We start from the raw sequence: 20368 nt of genomic DNA, 5'->3' as shown, positions 1-20368 counted from the left end.
TCACTCTCAGTTGTATGTAGGGTGTGTAGGCAAAGATAGACCTTACTGTGCTTTCAAGAAGTTGCAACCAAGTGTATTTTACAAAGGAATACATGAAAAACCGCAGGCACAAAACAAATGATCTACTGAAAATTCATCAGTTATGGTGGGATGGGTCATGTTGATTTCCTTGTTCATTGAATGTTTTCTCATGAAGCAGTATTGAATTTTGTCAGATATCTTTTCTGCATTGAGATTGTGTGGGTTTTGTCCTTTATTCTATTGATACAGTGTATTCCATTAACTGATTTTCAGATGTTAAACCAACTTTGCATGCTTTGGATAAATCCCACCTGAACGTAATGTATAGTCCTTTTTATGTAGTGGTAGATTCAATTTGCTAGTATTTTGTTGAGAATTTTACATCTATATTTATAAAAATATTGGGATGTAGCTTTCTCTTTTTGTTGTACTGATTTTTAAAGTACAGTGAAGATTAATGAGTCTGTGGGTAGTAATCCAATTGTCTAAGAACTTGCATCCTTGAAAAATTATTATTATTTTTTTAGTGTCTGAAGCATTTATATTAACATATTTCCATACAAATAACCCAAAGAAAGTTTAGTATTAGTTGTTTTTTTGGTTTGTTTGTTTGTTTTTTTATGCAGCAGGTTCTTATTAGTCATCAATTTTATACACATCAGTGTATACGTGTCAATCCCAATCGCCCAATTCAGCACACCACCATCCCCACCCCACTGCGGTTTTCCCCCCTTGGTGTCCATACGTTTGTTCTCTACATCTGTGTCTCAAATTGAATAATTATTTTTACTTTATTTTATTTTTTTTATAAACCACTTTATTGAGATAATATATCACACAATTCTCCCATTTAAAGTACACAATTCAATGGTTTTTAGTATATTCACAGACTTGTACAACCAACACCAGAACCAATTTTAGAACATTTTCATCAACACAAGAGATAATCCCACCCCCCCATAAGCAGTCATTCTTCATTCCTGTCACCCCAGTCCCTGGTCACCACTGCTCTGCTTTCTGTCTCCATGGATTTACCTCTTTGGGTCATTTCATAGAAATGGAAATTTGGAGAGTTTTGCCATCTTAACAATATTGTCTTCTGATGCATGAATACGGAACATCTTTTCACTTATTAGGTCTTCTTTAATTTCTTTTAACAATGTTTTGTAGTTATTTAGTGTATAAAAGCCCCCATCCTTTTTTTTTTTGCCAAGCCATGTGGCATGTGGGATCTTAGTTCCCCAACCAGGGATCACTCCCTGCATTGGAAGCGCGGAGTCTTAACCACTGGACCACCAGGGAAGTCCTCCCTCTTTTTTCTTTTTTTAAAATGCCATTGACTAGTTGAAAAAACTGGGCCAGTTGTCCAATAGAACGTTCCACCTTCTGAATTTGTTTTTTAACTTTTCCTCTATCTCCTAGATTTCTTGGAAACTAGAAGATAGCCCTAAAGGCTGGATTAGATCCAGGTTCAATTATTTGGGCGAGACTACTTCATAGATGGTGCTGTGTGCTTTGTGTTGCATCACATTCAGAGACACATAAAGGCTTGTTGTCCCATGGAAAAGTTTTAAGCAGGAGTTATATTGACTTTGCCTTAGAAAAAGACCTCTCTGGGGTCTTCCCTGGTGGTCCAGTAATTAGGACTCTGAACTTCCAATGCAGGGGGTGCGGGTTCAATCCCTGGTCGGGGAACTAAGATCCCACATGTCATGCAGCGTGGCAAAAAACCCCAAAAAACAAAAAACCTCTGTGATAACAAGGCAGGGACGGGATTGCAGAGCAGTAACACAGAGTCAGGAAGACCAATAATCATATGTATTTTTTTATCCAGAGGAAAGGACATCATTTTTTGTGTTGCAACAATCCAAAATTGATGGTGGTTTAGACTAGAGTGGCAGTAAGGATAGAGAAGGGTAGATGGATTTACAACAAATTTGATAGAATTGGCAGAACTTGGTGACTAACTGCATGGAGAAAGGAGATAAGGAAATAAGGAACCTAGAGGAGGAATTAGCAGTTCAGTATTGAATATATGCAGTTTGTACCCATGACACAAGCAATAAATAATTATTGAATAAATTGAAGTGGAGATGTCCAATATTCATTTGTATATACTAATTTGAAAGTCAAGAATTCTGGGCTGGAGATGTAGATTTGGGAATTATTTGTATATAGGTAGTAACTGAAGACGAGTGAACTGGTGAGATTATCCCAAGGAATATGATGGGTGAAAAGAAAAGAGGGAACTCAAACAGATCCCTAAGGAACATTAATATTAAGGGGTAGATAGAGAAAGGCCTGCCAACGAGATTGAGAAGCAACAGCCAGAGAGGAAGGAGGAGCATAAGAAAAATGTGATGTTATAGAAAAGAAAGGATGAGAAGGGGATATGGAAAGAGGATGTACCAGTTAGCTGTTGCTGAGTAACAAACCACCCCAAAACTTAGTGGATTAAAACTTCAGCCATTTATTTAGCTCATAATTCTGTAGACTTAGACTGTGCTTAGTTACGTAGCTCTTCTGGTCTCATCTGGCTCCCTGATGAGTCTGAAATCAGTTGCAGGTTATTTAGGCAGCTCTTCTAATCGAGTTTGGCATGAGTAATTGTAGCCACTTTTTACAATATACCACAGAGGGAATAGACAACAGTGAAAATGCTAAGATGTTGAGTAGGTCAAATTCTTGCCTCCACTGCTCAGCTGAAATGACTGTTGCCAAAGTCATCCATGAGAGCCATTTCACTAAGTTCACTAAATGACATGGCTGTCATGGATGATGTTGGCAGTAACCGTTTCAGCTAAGCAATGGGAGCAAAACCAGATTGAAGTGGGAAAACAGAGACCTCGGGCATAGAGAACTTGTTCAAAAGCTTGGCTGGGAAAGTGAAGATGTGTAAAGGGAGTCCTGATGCTCTGGGTCTCCGTTGCAGCATGCAGGCTCCAGAGCACGCGGGCTCAGTAGTTGCGGCCCGCGGGTTTAGTTGCCCCGCCGCATGTGGGATCTTAGTTCCTATACCAGGGATAGAACCTGCGTCCCCTGCATTGGAAGGTGGATTCCTAACCACTGGACCACCAGGGAAGTCCCTGTCTCATTTTTTTTTAAGAGAAGCTTGAACATATTTACATGATAATGAGGAACTGGTAGAGAGAGACAGGTTGAAGATGCTGAAGAAAAAAATGGATAATTGCTGGGGGAGGGCAATATGAGGGGGGAGTGAGAGGTACAAACTATTGGGTGTAAGATAGGCTCAAGGATGCATTGTACAACATGGGGAATATAGCCAATATTTTATAATAACTGTAAATGGAAAGTAGCCTTTAAAAATTGTATAAAAATTGGGGAATTCCCTGGCCATCCAGTGGTTAGGACTCTGCATGTCCACTGCCAGGGGCCTGGATCTGATCCCTGATCAGGTAACTAAGATCCCACAAGCTGCGTGGCATGGCCAAAAAAAATCATATAAAAATTAAAAAATTATTTAAAAATGGATAATTCATGGACTTCCCTGGTGGTGCAGTGGTTAGGAATCTGCCTCCCAATGCAGGGGACATGGGTTCAATCCCTGGTCCAGGAAGATCCCACATGACGCGGAGCAACTAAGCCTGTGCGCCACAACTACTGAGCCTGCACTGTAGAGCCCGTGAGCCACAACCACTGAGCCCGCGTGCCACAACTACTGAAGCCCGAGTGCCTAGAGCCCATGCTCCGCAACAAGAGAAGCCACCACAATGAGAAGCCCACGCACCGCAATGGAGAGTAGCCCCCACTCGCCACAACTAGAGAAAGCCCGCGTGCAGCAACGAAGACCCAATGCAGCCAAAAATAAATAAATAAATAAATAAATAAATAAAAATGGATAATTAATATACTTGGCATCAGTGTTCAACCTGAGATCTACCTAGGTATGCAGAAAGTTAAATAAAAATATGATAAACTACCTTATCTGGCAAAGCCCAGACTAATGAGAGGATTTATATGTGAAAATACTATTTGTGCTTGTATTCATATATGGATTATATACATTACAGACCATGCAAGTGTCATCTGAGGACTCTTCACTGAGGAAAAACTCCTATAAGTAAAAATTTTGGTTTCCCCTGAACCCACGTCTACATTGGAGCAGGACTCAGGACTACATGGCTTTCCCCTAAAAGCAAATTCAAACTCATAAAGATATACATTTTCTTAAAAAATTGGAGTAAAACACAGCTACACGCAACATATAGTAAGACAATAAAAATCCTCAGTAGCCATTTCTGTTTTCTTCACAAAGTTCCTTTTCAACAAGTCTGTTAGCCCTCAAGTATTCATCATTCTAAGCAGCTCTATTTTTGTTCTTATCAAATATTTGCGCCAGATAAACAGTTCTTTTTCTAGGAGAGGAATTCTGTTCTTTCAGTCTTTCTTCTCTGTCACCTTGGCCTGTTGGCTTTTGTCTCCATGTTCACTGCCTCGGCATGACAACATAGCTGCTTTGGCTCCAGACAGTACATCTGTGTCTGTCTCCATTTATCAGAGAAGCGAAAGCTTTCCCAGAAGCACCTCTAGCCAAATTTCCTAGGAAAAGCCTGAGTAAGTGAGCATAAATTGTTGGGCACATTGTCATGTCAAGTATAACTGGAGTTTAAGTCAAAGGAAGGGAGAGGATCTCAGGTTGGTAATCAGCAATGTCAGCCACAGCTGAGTTCTTTGAGGGCAGCGGTCCTGATTTTGTGTCTCAGTGTTTGTTTGGAGTCTGTTCCTAACATATGCTCTTTCTTGGCTCAGAGCCTCCTCCTGCTGACTCAGCCTTCCCTCCTCTTTCTGGCACAGCTGGCACCTCTGAGTCTCTGCCATGATGCTGCCACAGTGGGTCCCAGAGCAGGTGCACAAAACTCTCAACCAGCCATTCATGTCTAAGGGAGGCCCAGAAGCGCAAACTAGATCTTACCTATGCCTGACCTTGCCACCCATCTTCCTAACAACGTTGGCATAGAACTACCACCCTGGCTAAGGGTTTTCTTCCAGACTCTCAAATGTGGAGTAGGGACAAAGAGTCTAGTTCTGGGGGCCACCTCTCTTCCCTGCCCCAGATCTCAACCTGTAGATCTGCCTTCCTTACCTGCTCTCATGATCTTTTCCCTCCATCAACTCCCAGGCCTGGAAGTACAGCATTTTCTCTTATTTCTTTGATGCCATATTCTTTCTTCCCATGTCCAGTCTCCTAAGTCTTAATGTTGGACAGGAGTTTCTTCTGTACCTCATAGCAGAAACTCTGGTCTTCCAGGCCCTTGGTCCAACAAATGGGAGCTAAACAAATTTTTAATAATCCTTTCTTGCTTGACAATGCTGGAATACCAAGCCATTTTTTTTTCTCTGCAAAATTCTATTTTAGGTTGCATGACATTGTGAATGCAACTAATGCCACTGAATTGTACACTTAAAAATGGTTAGAGTGGCAAATTTTATGTTATATATTTTTTACTACAATTTTAAAAAGTTAGTAATGTAACATACCAAAAACCATTGATTTGTACACTTTAATGAGTATGTGAATTATCAAGACATCTCAACAAAGCTATTACAAAGATCCTATTTTTAAAAAAATATTTATTTATATATTTATTTATTTGGTTGCATCGGGTCTTAGTTGCGGCACGCGGGCAAAGATCCTATTTTGAATGTCAAAACCTGCATATAAACTTCTTTTTCTTTTCTCTTCTTGGGCAACAATCCAACCTCACTTTCTCTCCCGCCTCCCAGTCATGGCAAGTGGATGCCTTGCGCTGTTTAGGGTCAAGGTCAGGTGTGAGGAACATGACAAGAAACGTGCATTAATATTTTATTTAAAATGAATACTTCCAGAGACTTCCCTGGTGGGCCAGTGGTTGAGACTCTGCGCTTCCAATGCAGGGGGCGTGGGTTGGATCCCTGGTCGGGGAACTAAGATCTCGCATGCCAGTGTGGCCAAAAAAAAAAAAAAAAAAAAAGACAACTTCTATTAAACAGGTATGTATGTATCTCTCCCTTGCTTATTTAAGGCAAAAACATAGCATATTATGCACACTGTTTTGTACCTTCCTTTTTTTATAATGATAAAATATTAATTTATATTAATATTAATATATTTTCCCCAGGAAATCCTGAGTCTCATTGACAACCATTAAACCCAAGTGTATCCAATCGACCTCTTCACATGTAATAAATGTATACTCAGAAAGACATACACCCATACCCACACAGACTGTGAGGCATGAAATCAATTAAGTTAATTTAGTACTAATGAGTTAAACTAGTTAATCTAGTATTAATTTTTTATTTGTTTTTTAAAAATTAATTAGTTTATTTTTGGCTGCGCTGGGTCTTCATTGCTGCTTCTCTAGTTGCGGCGAGCGGGGGCTACTCTTCATTACAGTGTGCGGGCTTCTCATTGCGGTGGCTTCTCTTGTTGCGGAGCACGGGCTCTAGGCGCACGGGCTTCAGTAGTTGTGGTGCACGGGCTTAGTTGCTCCGCGACATGTGGGATCTTCCCAGACCAGGGCTCGAACCCGTGTCCCCTTCATTGGCAGGCGGATTCTTCACCACTGCTCCACGAGGGAAGTCCCTTAATTTTTTTATTTGAAATAAATTAAAAACTATCTATTATTTCCATGATGTAAGATTAAGGATAGTATTAAGTCTGCCTATTTAGTTTGAGCCTTTCCTTCTAGAAGGTGTCTAAATGAGATTTAGTCATTTTATTTGAATACAAGCCCTGGCAGAAGCTGACAATTCCCTGTACACATTTCCTTAATTTATAGTTCAACTTTAATTTTTATCTCTTTTGTACAGTTAGACTTTTTAGATCTAATATGGTTGTGATTGAACACTAAGGAAGAGCTGAGTCTGTAAAATAATAGACTCTTAGAGTTGGGAAGGACTTTAGTCCAAACAGCCTCCCAATTAAAAAATCTCTTTTCCAAAATCTCCCACCTACCTGGTTATCGTCCATTCTCTACTTACCTTTTTTTTTTTTTTTGAGTATTTATTACTTTCATTTATTTATGTATTTATTTTTATTGAGATAATATTCACATAATATAAAATTAATCATTTTAAAGTACACAATTCAGTAGCATTTAGTATGCCACAACTGCCTCTATCTAGTTCCAAACATTTTTTCATCCCAAAAGGAGACCTGTTGATTCCAACTTCCCTCTCATTAAACTGTTGATTCCAACTTCCCTCTCATTAAACTGTTGATTCCAACTTCCCTCTCCCCTGCATCACTGGCAACCACTATCTATGTTCTGTTGCTATGGCTTTAGTTATTTCTGGCTATCTCATATAAATATCCTTTCTTGATATTTCGTATAAGTGGAATCAGACAATATGTGACCTCTTGTGTCTGGCTTCTTTCACTCAGCGTAACGTTTTCGATGTTCATCCAGGTTGTAGCAGGTATCAGTACTTCATTTTTTTTTTTTTTTTTTGACTGAGTAATACTGCATTGTACTTATATACCATTATTTGTTTATCTATTCATCTACTGTTGGGCATTTGGCGTGCTTCCACCTTTTGGCTGTGAATAGTGCTGCTGTGAACATGTATATACGTGTATTTGTTTGAGTCTGCTTGATTTTTTGCTGAAGGTAGAATCAACTTTTCATGCACTCAACAAATATTTGTTGCATTAGATTAAAACTGCTGCAACAACCACTGATTTCACAAATGTCTTGCTTCACCGGATAAAAGTCACAGAATCTTAAAAATGTTTGTGGTAAGAACTTCATAAGTCATCTTGTTCAACCCCCTCATCATGAAAGTACACGCACTCAAAGCAGTAGTCTATTTAGAAGGCCCTAAATACAGTTTACATCATGATGTGTGGTACCCTACTGATATTGTTCTTTGTTAACTGAATGTGTACAATACAGCTTTTGTTGTCATAAGATGGTTCTCCTTGGGAAGTGATCTATGCATTTAAATTTAGTAGCTTGTCATTCTTTCATTGTTTTGCTTCTTGAAAGATTCCACAAAACCACCACCATCAGCATTGTTTTTATAAAGTAGATATGGCAGACAGTCTTAACTGGTTTCAGTGATAAAATTAATTTTTGGTCCAAAATAGTCTGAATGCTTCATCATGTGTTGTGGGATTTATTTTTTGGTTTCCTTTCTTTGCATCTTAAGACACTGTCTTGCTCTGGATTAGTCACTTTTTGATTAAATGAACCAGCACTAGCTCCTTACCTTTGCAAGGAAATGTTAGTATCTCCTTAAACACCAGAGTTAACTTAAAACATTTTTCTTGTATCTGACTTTATAAATCTCTCTCTCAATTTTTAGCAGAGTTGAATGATATTGACAAGGAGTATGGTCTGGTGCATTATATCCACTGTGGGCATAAAACCAGTGGAATTCACGGAACAGTGATTATCCCACCTTGATTTAGTAAAGCACATAGCAGTAAAAGTCAAGGTTGGAGGATAAGCACTTGATCTCCACTGCCGCGCTCTCCCAATACCTGGAACAGTGCCTGGGACACAGCAGGGGGCCAGTAACTATTTGATAGATGAGTGAATGAAATTAATTTGACTCTAGTTTCTGAAACAATGCTAATAAAAGTAGATGTAATTTAAAAAATGAATTCCTTTGTCTTCTTTATAAAGATTATTTTAATTATGGACTGTCTCTTAGGAGTTACATTAAACATTTTTATTGAGGTATAATTGACATTATATTAGTTTCAAGTGTGAAACATGATTCAATATTTGTATATATTGTGAAATAATCACCACAATAAGGCTAGTTAACATCTGTCACCAGACACAGTTGCAAAAAATTTTTCTTTCTTGTGATGAAGACTTTTAAGATTTACTCTCTCAGCAACTTTCAAATATGCAGTAGAGTATTACGAACTGTAGTCACAGTATTGTATGTTATATCCTCATGACAGTTATTTTATAACTGAAGGATTTACATTTTTAATTGTTATCTGTTATGGTTCAGGAACTTAAAAAAAGACAAAGAAAACAGAAAAGAAAAGAATTTACTTTTAATTTAAAGAGTGTTCTTGTCTTGACAGCTTGTTTCATTTTCTATTTTAAAAGCTCTATAAATCCTCACATCCTTTTAGAAATTTACAGAGTACTCTCCAACCATTATTTTACACTGAGCGTTGTTTTTGAATGGCAATAAGAACTATTTGTGCCTTTAGTGAAAGATTTAAAATGTTTTTAACAGTAATGAATTAATTTAAAACCATTATTTATAGTAATTTTCTCTGGATGTATGGGATTATAACTGTTTTGTTTTCTTCAGTTTGCTTGTTTTAATTTTATGTACTGAACACCTATTATTCTTTAAAAAAATGAAGACAAAATACTGGAAAAAAGTCCCCAGTTACTTAGAACCTGAAGTCTTATACTACATCCTTTTTAAAATTAATCTACTATGAACCAAGTGTATTCTAGGGATGCAGCTAGAGCAATGAGCCAACAATCCTTCTCTCTTGAAACTTACATGCCAGTAGGGATGGAATTAGACAGGTAATAAACAAAATAATAAACCTGCTATACAGCAGAAAACTATCAGAGAAAGAATGAAGCTAAAGAGCTGCATAGAAACAAACTATGAACACCCACCACTTTGCAGAGAATATTCTCTATTCATTTGTTTGAGGACCTTAAATACCTTTTTTTTTTTTTTTTTTTTTAAATAGCAATCAAAGTAACGCATGCACGTTTTTAAAAATAAAGTGCGGGCTTCCCTGGTGGCGCAGTGGTTAAGAATCCGCCTGCCAATGCAGGGGACATGGGTTTGATCCCTCGTCCGGGAAGACCCCACATGCCGCAGAGCAACTAAGCCCGTGCGCCACAACTACTGAGCCTGCGCTCTAGAGCCTGCAAGCCACAACTACTGAGCCCACGTGCCACAACTATTGAAGCCTGCGCGCCTAGAGCCAGCGCTCCGCAACAAGAGAAGCCACCGCCATGAGAAGCCCGCTCACCGCAATGAAGAGTAGCACCCACTCTCCGCAACTAGAGAAAAGCCTGCGCGCAGCAACGAAGACCCAACACAGCCAAAAATAAAACAAATTGAAAAAAAAAAAAAAGTACATCAGGGTTTATAATGAAAAGCAACGTTGTTCTGCCAATCTTCCCAACCCTGTTTCCCCAGAGACCACTAATTTTTTGCTTTCAGTTCTTCAGGTGGTAACTTCCATATCTCCAAAAGTATACTTATATTGTTATTTATTTATCATCTGTAGACATTATCTATTGACTTTGTGTTATGATTAAGCACCACTACCTTTCCCCCTCCACACAGGTCTACCACTATTTGTAGTTGTTCTTATTAGTTACACTAATGATGTGAGTAAACCTTTTTTTTTTCCTAGCAAAAAGAAAAAAAAGAAGTATTTAATGACTTCCCCACTTTGTAAAATGAAGATTTGGGAGCTCTACTGGCTTTCAACTTCGGCTACTTCCCTCTGTCTTCCAAAGTTTTCTCCATTGAGCTGTTCCAATACTCTTAGAGCAGATATACATTTTAAAAAGCTCAGTGGCTCAGCTCTAAAAACGGAATGTGAATGCTTATTTTGAAATAGGACTGAGCAACTTCTTTAGTCCTAACACCAGCCACACCGTGGGACTGAACACAGTCAATGCCCTGGTTGTAGGACAGGGACTAGGCCTTGGTCACAAAATTTAAGTGGGTGCTAAAAACCCAGTAGTCAAGAAGAATACTATTTTAATGTAATACTCTAAAAATCAAAATTAATGCAAAAAAGTCCATAAGGAACAAAATGTAATTTAGAAATAAAGATAGGCTCGGCAGAATGAGTAGAAAAGAGAACATCGGAAGGGTTTATATTTGCACCCCCACGTTTAACAGTGGTCTTTGCCTCTTTCTACGGCATCTGTAATTACACAGGTTGTGTACTAGAGCTGAAAAGTGTTTCAGATGAGAGGGTGGGGTGTGGCTTTCAGATTAGGAATATCGATACTGGATATCCGGGTGCCACTACACTTTGACCTCGCAACTTGCAAGCTAAAGCGATGTTGAATTAGGAAACAGAATTTTTGTGACTTAAAAGGTGAATCGAGGGGAGGGGCCAGCAGATAAAGTTACTTATTCGTTCAGAATTCCACGCATTTTCAATGTCCTTTGCTCCCCCTGCTCTGTGCACGCCTGTTGGTCCAGGCAGCACGGTGCTTTGAATAAAGGTCAGCAAAGGGGTCACCCTCCTGATTATTCCCTTCTACCGGAGAGGAGGAGGAAGCCCCGGGCCCCCTATCCACCCCTGAGTCGCTGCAAAATCCTGGGCATCCCTGACAGCTGCAAATTCCTCCCAGGAGCTGCCAAGCTTCTGGGGTTGCCATGGTCCATGCGAGTGAAATGCTGGCCGCCCTCGCTGCACCAGCCCGGAGCAGGCTGTTGCTGCCTTCCCTTCAGTCCCTTTCAAAAGCTTTTAAAGGAGATCCCTGGGGGGAGGGGGGAGGACGGGACATCAACCAGGGCTTCCGTCCAAGCGGCTGGGGCGAATAAAAGAGGCTTTTCTCAAACTAACGGTGCAAGTGCTGGGCTTGTTTCACGGGATTTTTAACCCTCGTTCTTTCCCTGATGCGAAAGGGAGAGCAGAGATGGTTCTTCCCAAGCTTCACTTGCTGTAGGCAGCGCCTTTCAGCGTCTCCCCCAGGGATCCCTCACTCTGGAGGGCGAGGAGGGCAGAGAGGACGCTCCCTAAACTTAACCAGCTGTGGGCAGCTCCTCCTAGCTTGTTTCAAAGGGTTTCTCACCCTGGGGATTTGGTGGTGGGGGGGGGGAAATCGGCTCCAAACTAACAGGCTGTGTGGTCAAGACTGAATGGAGCTATCGGGTGTGACTTGCAAATTTGGGGAACACTTTTAGAAAATGGGGAACAAACCGAGATGATGAGAAGCCCCTTAGTCCAGGCCTCTCGGGTTTCCCTGGCACCTTCCTCCCCATCCCGGTCCTCGTTAGGGTCTGAGGGCCGGACGGCGGGCGCGCCGGGGGTCTGGGGTTCGGCGCCCCCGAGCCGCGGCGGGTGCAGACAAAGAAGCGGCGGTGGGTGGCTCGGGCCCGACGCCGGCCGCGGGGTGCGGGCCGCGAGGTTCGGGGCGCGCGGTCGGCCGGGGTGGGCGCGGCGGCCGAGCGCGCGGGGAGGAGCCGCCGCGGCGTCTTCTCCAGGCGGCGCGTGCCCGCCCGGCCCCGCGGCGGCGCGTCACGCTCTCCCCCGCCCGGAGCCGACGAGCCGGGAGGCGGGAGGCGGTGGCCGCGCGGCTGCTGTTACTGCTGCTGCTGCTGCTGCTGCTGCTGCTGCAGTGGGGCAGGTGGCGGTGACTGGCGGCGACCGAGGCGGCGGCGGCGAGCGGTGAGCGGGGCGCGGCGCGGGCCCTCTCCCCTTCCTCGTCCCCTCCTCACCTTTCCCCTCCCTCTCCGCCCGGCCCGCTCCTGCCCGCCCGGCTCGGGGCCGGGGGCCGGGCCCGGCGTCCGAGAGGGAGACCGAGTCCCGCGCGCCGGGCCGCTCCCGAGGGGCCGCAGGGAGCCCCAGGGCGATGGCCCTGGCGGCCGGCGGTCCCCGGGGTGCTCCGCCCGGAGCCGGAAAAGTGGCCGGCCCTGTCAGCGCCGAGCCCGGCCTTCCCTTCCTCCGCCCGCCTCAAGATGGAGCTTGGACTCCTTGCCCCTGCGCCGCCCCAGGCGCCGCTCCCTCCCCGGCACCCTTCTCCGCTCTCCTCGGCCCCGGAAGGGGGGGTGGGGGTGGGGCGGACGCCGGGGGGCCGAGGCCCGGCGGGACCTGTTGCCCCGGCGGGCACCTGAGCGTGCTCGGGCCCTTGGCCGCGGTGCCCGCGAGCCGGAATGGAGGGCACCCTGGCCGTGGCCTCCGTGGCGGGCGCCGGCCGGCGGGCTGGCCTTGCTGGCCTGGGGCCTGGCCGGCCGTGGCTTTTGTCCCCCAGCCCCACGCCCCCCGCCGAGTGGGACTGTGATTCTTGGAGAAGGTGGATGACAAGAGGTGACAGGGATTTCTGAAATAACACCGCCGCCCCGTAACCCGAACCTTCTGCCTCGGCAGGGCATTGGCTCGGCAGACAGACGACACTTGTTCAGAGGTTATTTTAAAAGCAGAGCCTTCTCATTCCCCTCCTCTGGAGGTCCTGTGCTTCAGAAATCTGATTTTGATCTGGGGAGAAACCCTGAACTCGGCAGTTTCTCCACTTCATGTGGCTTTTCCGTCTGGCAGGAGCCGAGCACCACTCCCTCCCTCCTCCCTTCCCAGCCCCACCTCTCTGGTGTGAAGAAATTGCACGTTAAGTCTGTAATCTTCAGTTACCTGCTTTTAGCAAAACCCGGGCGCCTATTACCGTTTTTAGGAAGGAGGGTGGAGAAAATGCTGCTTTTTGTTGTTATTTTTGTTGGATTCAGCGGCCTTGCCTTCTTCCTGTTTCAGGTTAGGACGGTGCCTGGCCAGTAAGAGCTCAGCATTAGTGTTACCGCTGCTGCTCTTATGGTTCTGGTTCTGGTGGGTGTTACTGGTTTCTATTTTATTTTATTTTTTTAATTACTACTGTTACCTATAGTATGCACAAGTCCGGAGACCAAATGTGTTAGAATTTTGGGTTTAATGATAATCTTTTGCAAGAATCCTCAGGTACGTGGCTCCTCAGCTTTGGGGCATTTTTCTCTGGAAATATTAACAGTTATTGAGGGCTTCCTGTGCTCATGCCCCGGGCAAGTCTTTTATATGTTTTATCTCATTAATTAACCTAACCCAATGATGGTGCTGTTAGTATCCCCATTTTACAGAGGAGGCATAGAAAGGTCAGGAACCTTGCTCACGGTCACCACTGATAAGTGGTGGTGTCAGGATTTGAGCGCAGGTATCCTGACTCCAGGTGCTGAGTAATTAAATTAGCATAGTGCCTCTCTGGCAAGGAGCAAGGCTGGCCCTTTTTATAGGGTATTTTTTAAAAAAACTTATTTTTGGTTGCGTTGGGTCTTCGTTGCTGCGCGGTGTGCAGGCTTCTCACTGCAGTGACTTCTAGTTGTGGCACGCGGGCTCAGTAGTTGTGGCGCACAGGCTCAGTAGTTGTGGCGCACAGGCTCAGTAGTTGTGGCGCACAGGCTTAGTTGCTCTGCAGCATGTGGGATCTTCCCAGACCAGGGCTTGAACCCATGTCCCCTACATTGGCAGGCGGATTCTCAACCACTGCGCCACCAGGGAAGCCCAAGGCTGTCCCTTTTTTTTTTTTTTAACATCTTTATTGGAGTATAATTGCTTTACAATGGTGTGTTAGTTTCTGCTTTATAACAAAGTGAATCAGTTATACATATACATATGTTCCCATATCTCTTCCCTCTTGCATCTCCCTCCTTCCCACCCTCCCTATCCCACCCCTCTAGGTGATCACAAAGCACCGAGCTGATCTCCCTGTGCTATGAGCTGATCTCCCTGTGCTATGCGGCTGCTTCCCACTAGCTATCTGTTTTACGTTTGGTAGTATATATATGTCCATGCCACTCTCTCACTTTGTCACAGCTTACCTTTCCTCCTCCCCATATCCTCAAGTCCATTCTCTAGTAGGTCTGTGTCTTTATTCCCGTCTTACCACTAGGTTCTTCATGACCTTTTTTTTTTTTTTCCCTCTTAGATTCCATATATATGTGTTAGCATACTGTATTTGTTTTTCTCTTTCTGACTGACTTCACTCTGTATGACAGACTCTAACTCCATCCACCTCACTACAAATACCTCCATTTCGTTTCTTTTTATGGCTGAGTAATATTCCATTGTATATATGTGCCACATCTTCTTTATCCATTCATCCGATGATGGACACTTAGGTTGCTTCCATGTCCTGGCTATTGTAAATAGAGCTGCAGTGAACATTTTGGTACATGACTCTTTTTGAATTATAGTTTTCTCAGGGTATATGCCCAGTAGTGGGATTGCTGGGTTGTATGGTAGTTCTGTTTTTAGCTTTTTAAGGAACCTCCATACTGTTCTCCATAGTGGCTGTATCAATTTACATTCCCACCAACAGTGCAAGAGGGTTCCCTTTTCTCCACACCCTCTCCAGCATTTATTGTTTCTAGATTTTTTGATGATGGCCATTCTGACCAGTGTGAGATGATATCTCATTGTAGTTTTGATTTGCATTTCTCTAATGATTAATGATGTTGAGCATTCTTTCATGTGTTTGTTGGCAATCTGTATGTCTTCTTTGGAGAAATGTTTATTTAAGTCTTCTGCCCGTTTTTGGATTGGGTTGTTTGTTTTTCAATAACAAAAAAGGCTGGCCCTTTTTAAAGCAAAGAAAGTGGGTGATTGCTTGGCCAAGAGCTTATCCTAGGTTTTTGAGGTTCAGAGAAAGTGGTAAAGTACAGCTTAGGCTTCCCACTAGGCATTGTTCAAAAGGGTAGAAAAACGAACTGGGTGGACCTTGCGAAGGTATTTTGTCCAAAGATAAAAATCGGCCCTTCCCTCTTTTTTTCAGCAATTGCTTAAGCTCCTAATTGTGCTTCAGTATGACGTAGGCAGATCTGGTTTCTGTTCTTTAGGAGTTTAGAATTTGGTGCTCCTCTTATTTACCTTAAATTTTTTTTTTTTTAACCTAGTGTCTAACATTGAGTCTGTTGCATCCTATGTGACCCATTAAGTCAGTCATGTTTGACTCTTGCTTTTACGTGCTGTCTCTTGGGATTCCAAACCCAACTCATGGTGTGTAAGAGATGACTTGGTCCTCTTATACTCCATACAAAGGTAGGCACTTTTGAATTTGTCACATATTGGCTGCCTGATGTTCTTCATTGTTTTTTACAGATGTATTTTCTGTTCTTCCCAATGTGTGTGTGTGTGTGTGTGTGTGTGTGTATGTGTGTATATCTCAATGAAATGTGTGTGTGTGTATATCTATCTATCTATCTATCAAGGACCTTGTATTTCACTTTATAGCACCCTCTACAGAATTCTGCAGAGTCCCATGTGCTCAGTAAATATTTATTATTTAGGTAATTGAAAATATGAGGTCCATAAGTTTCAGGACTGGCTTTATAGAAGTTAAAGCTAAAGAAAAAAACTGAAAGTACTGTAGTAAAGTCACAGGAAGATGGCTTAATATTTGTTAACATTAAAAGAAAACTTTGTGCAGTGTTAACTAAAGTGAGACTTTTCACCTCATATAATTTTCCACTTTATCTGAATTATCAGCTTCTTTCCCTCTCTTCCTTGTACAAATGAGGTGGGAGGTTGAGTGTTTTTCTCTGATATAAAGAATGGACACTGTTGTTTATTAATCATTGCAAGCCAGTAGTTCTCCTTTTCAGTAATTTTGAAATGTATGGGAGTCTTCCCAAAGGGAGATTGTGGGGGCTATGGTGCACTTATATGTGGGCAGTACTTAGGTCTCATTTGGTATTCACTCAACAAATATTTACTGAGCACCTACTGTGTGCCGGGTGCTGTTCTGGGTGCTGGTGATACAGCAGTAAATAAAACAGACAGAAATCCCTGCTCTCTTGAAACTCCCCTTCAAGTAGGGGAGGCAGACAGTAACCATATTAAAAATGTTGGAGAGTGATACGTGGTAAGGAAAAATAAATCAGGGAAGGGGGAATATGAAGTTTTGGGGACAAGAGTTAGGGTAATGGAAATTTTAGATAGGGTGGTAAGAAGAGACCTAGCTGAGACAATGACTTTTAAATAGAGATCTTGAGGAAGTGAGAGAATGTAGATCCCAGAGGAAAGAGCATACTCAGAAGGGGGAACAGCAAGGGCAAGGGTCCTGAGGTGGGAGCTTGGGAGGGGACAGATAATTTAAGGCCATATAGGTTGTAGTCGTTAAAATATGTATTAGAATATTTTAAAATAGTGAAAGGTAAAGAATTTTGTGCCATGTTATTAGTGATTTTGATGAAGAAAAACTTAAAGATGGGGGAAGTAAGGCTTAAAGAATTTCACTAACTTCCCTAAAAGGCCACACAGCCAGTGAATACAGAGCTAGAAATTGAACTTAGTTTATATTATTTTAAGCAATGCACAGAATATGTTGGCAATGGAACCTTAAATAAGTGGCTGGCAGAAAGGCCAGACCAGTACTTGATGTTCAGACTTGCTGTTAAGTGTATACTTTCCTGTTTGTATGCAGGATTTTTGCTCAACCCTGGGAGGCCTTGTAACTGACATTTGCAAATATAGCTTTTTCCTGGAATTGTGCTCCTGGCAGTAAAGCCTTCCTTTTTAGTCTTAAAAGCTTCATGGTTCAAAATCTGTGTTTAATATAAACTTTTATTTAAGTCTCTTCAATCTTAATTGGAAGGCAGTGACAGTATTACTCTGAATATGAATTTTTTAGAGAACTGTTTAGGGAGGCTTTAAACTAATATAGCATCTTATATATTTTTAATATACGTAGTATATGTTTCCCATGTAGATGGAACTCAAGGAATCCATATGCTTTAAATCAGCATTTGAATTACAATGCACTTTTAAGGGAAAACATATTGACTGATGGTGCTGTACAAGAATTTCAAGAGTGACTTCTTCAGGTTTCAAATCAGAGGAACAGAGGAGTTTTTTTTTTTTTTTTTTTTTTTTGGGTGGGTTGGCAGACTGTAATTAACCAACCTTGAATTTGGCTAGGACATCTGGGTTAATATCCTGGCCCTGGCACCAAGTACCAAGGAATCTTGGCCACAATTAGTAAAGAGCTTTTTTTTTTTTTTTTTTTAATCTCCATCTGGCACTTCCAGAAGGACAGCTTCCACTAGCGCTAACTCAGTGGATGGGTCTGTTTTTTAATTGTCTATCTTATGGTGGTTCAGCAACAAAATCTTAAAAGTATTCTTTGCAAAATCTTAGAAAAGAAGTACTCCTATTACAGAATCCCTGTTGGAAACCCTTTCTGATATCTCTTTCCCCGGGGAATTGTATTCTCATTTGCCTCTTAAGAATCCCAATGAGACTACAGACAGACATTTTGCTGCCCTAATGTTTTATATAAGCATAAGGTCTAATATATTGTACTTCCAACTTGAATTAAGCAGTTTGATATTTGTATTCTCCTTTGCTTACTTATGTCTAAGTATAGCTTGGATTAGATCCCAGTTTTAACTCTGCCCATTTTTTACTCTTAAAATTGCCGAGTCCTTGATTTACTGTATCTTCTCTGAAGTTAAAGGCCTGAAGATCCAGATGTTCAGGAGGTGCAAATCATCCAAAATTTGTGTTTGTTGTAAAAGAGAAGACAACTTTAATGAGATTTTTTTTCCCTGATTCTACAGATTCCTAGTCAAGTAGTGCACTGAAATATTTGGCATAATTTTTCCCTGTCTTCTCAGGAAAAATAAGAGGTATTAGGGAAATTTCCCTAAAAATCTTTCAATCAAATCATTTTATCTCCTGCCTTCTCTCTTTATCTGGTTTCCTCCATAGAATGATTTCTTACTGGAGACATTGCCTTCTAATATCGTAAGTCAGGAAGTAACCTATTTAGACTTTTCTTTTCCACACTATAGAAAAATAAACTTTATAGGCAGGGTAATTTTTTTTTTTTTTTACAGCTTAAGTGAAAGAAAACTTTTATCACTAAGTTTCTTTCACACATGGGTGACTGGAAAAAAGTGTATTGCTAATTTCTGTTGTAAGGCACATGTGGCTTGCTTGGGTTGTGACACTGAGAATCTAGTATCAGTCAGATTCAGATTTTAGAAAATTTTTCTAGTGAAGTTGTTACTTTTTTAGGTTCGCAGGTTTATTTTCCCCTTACGTACCAGTTTTACAAGGGCTCTTACATTTTAATAACATATATTGGTCATCCTATAATATGTGGTTTCAATGCGTAAGATATAAAACACACATATTAAAAAACACAGAAAAAAGCAAATTATCCATAATCCTACTGCTGAGAGAAGATTATTTCAGTGTTCTAGAGTATGTCCTTCTAAACTTTTTTTCTTTATACTTAAAAAATATATTTATGGCTGGATCTATATTTCTTTTTTGAAGTAATTACAAGGGTAATATTTTCACTGGAAATATTCTGGGTAAACCAACATGGGGAATCAGAACTACTGTTAAGACGTTTGAGGGACTTCCCTGGCGGTCCGGTGGTAAAGACTCCACGATTCCAATGCAGGGGGCACGGGTTCCACCCCTGGTCCGGGAACTGAGATCCCGCATGCCACGCAGCTCGGCCAAAAAAGAAACAAAAAGAGAAGTTTGAGGTCCTGGATTTGCTTCAGCCCCAGCTCCGTGAGTCATGTGAAGTTGGGCAAGTTGCTTGACCTCTGTCAGTCTGCTTCCTGCTCTGTCAAGTGGGGGTAACGCCTGCCCTGTCCACCTGCTGGGGTTGCTCTATTAATGTAGGGATTCGGTGACAGTCATAGTGCTAAGGGAGTCATCGGCACTTTCAAATACCAAAGAGACCCAGGAGACAGAGGGAAGACTAGTCCAGGATCACTAGTTGCCTGTGAGTCACCTGGCTTATTTTGCGAATGGATACATTTTTAGGAAAGCTTTTCAGATGAATGTGACCCATAGAAAGTGTCCTGTGGGGTGGGAGAAAACCCCAGAAATACCGATTTATCAAACATTTGTTGAGCGCTGCAAAGACTCTGTCTCACCAGGTGAGACAGCTAACTGTGGGCCAGGTGGCGGCTAAGGCGGAGACGTGCTGGGGCCCTGGAAGAGGGTCCGTTCTCTTGGCGTGGGTGTGTGTGTGTGTGTGAGAGGGGATTCAGGAAGCTTCCGAAGTGGGAATTAGCTCTTGTGTTTGGCATTGGTGGAGACGGAGGGTGTCTAGGCAGGGATGGGTTAGAGAAGACATTCTAGGCTGGATTGAGCAAAGGCATAAAGGTAGTGTGTTGAGATGGTAGCAGACAGTCTACTGCTCTGAAGTTTGAGGGCAGGTAACGGGAAATAGAGCTAAGATGTCTGGGTTTGTATCAGGCAAAGGCTTCCCTGCCCTGAGGAGGAGTCCCTCTTACTGGTCTGTAGCACTTTATAATCATTAAGTTTTTTGGCAAGTTTTTTTTAATGCTGTTTGGTCAAAAATATCTGGTTGTAGGTGGTGAATAGGAAAACTTCTGTGTATACCAATTATCTTTTTTTCCCCCAGTTATCGTTTTTGCACAGACTTGTGCAGCCGTCACCACACTCAGTTTTAGAATATTTTCTTCACGCCAGAAAGGAACCCTGTACCCATTAATAGTCACTCCTCATTTCCTCCGTACTCTCCCAAGCCCTACTCTCTATCTCTAGAGATTTGCCTATTCTGGACATTTCATATAAATGGAATCATACAGTGTGACTGACGTCACTTAGCAAAATGTTTTCAAGCTTCATCCATGTTGTAGCGTATAT

At 42.2% G+C, this 20368-nt stretch overlaps 1 protein-coding gene across 4 annotated transcripts in view; it reads left to right on the top strand.

Moving 5' to 3' along the window:
* Positions 1 to 12214: 12214 nt before the first annotated feature.
* Positions 12215 to 20368, top strand: part of CLIP1 (CAP-Gly domain containing linker protein 1) — a 125480-nt gene continuing 117326 nt past the window's right edge. For 3 of the 4 annotated variants that reach the window (XM_082355815.1, XM_082355814.1, XM_082355812.1), the window contains exon 1: positions 12224 to 12382. The gene's annotated coding sequence lies outside the window, so the exon portion shown is untranslated. Of the gene's footprint in view, positions 12383 to 20368 lie in introns of all 4 variants that reach the window. The other variant, XM_082355816.1, reaches the window with a different exon arrangement.

This window comes from Balaenoptera borealis (genome assembly GCF_965194805.1).
Source record: "Balaenoptera borealis genome assembly, chromosome: 14".
Lineage (NCBI taxonomy): Eukaryota > Metazoa > Chordata > Mammalia > Artiodactyla > Balaenopteridae > Balaenoptera > Balaenoptera borealis.
This window is presented reverse-complemented; position numbering and strand designations above follow the sequence as displayed.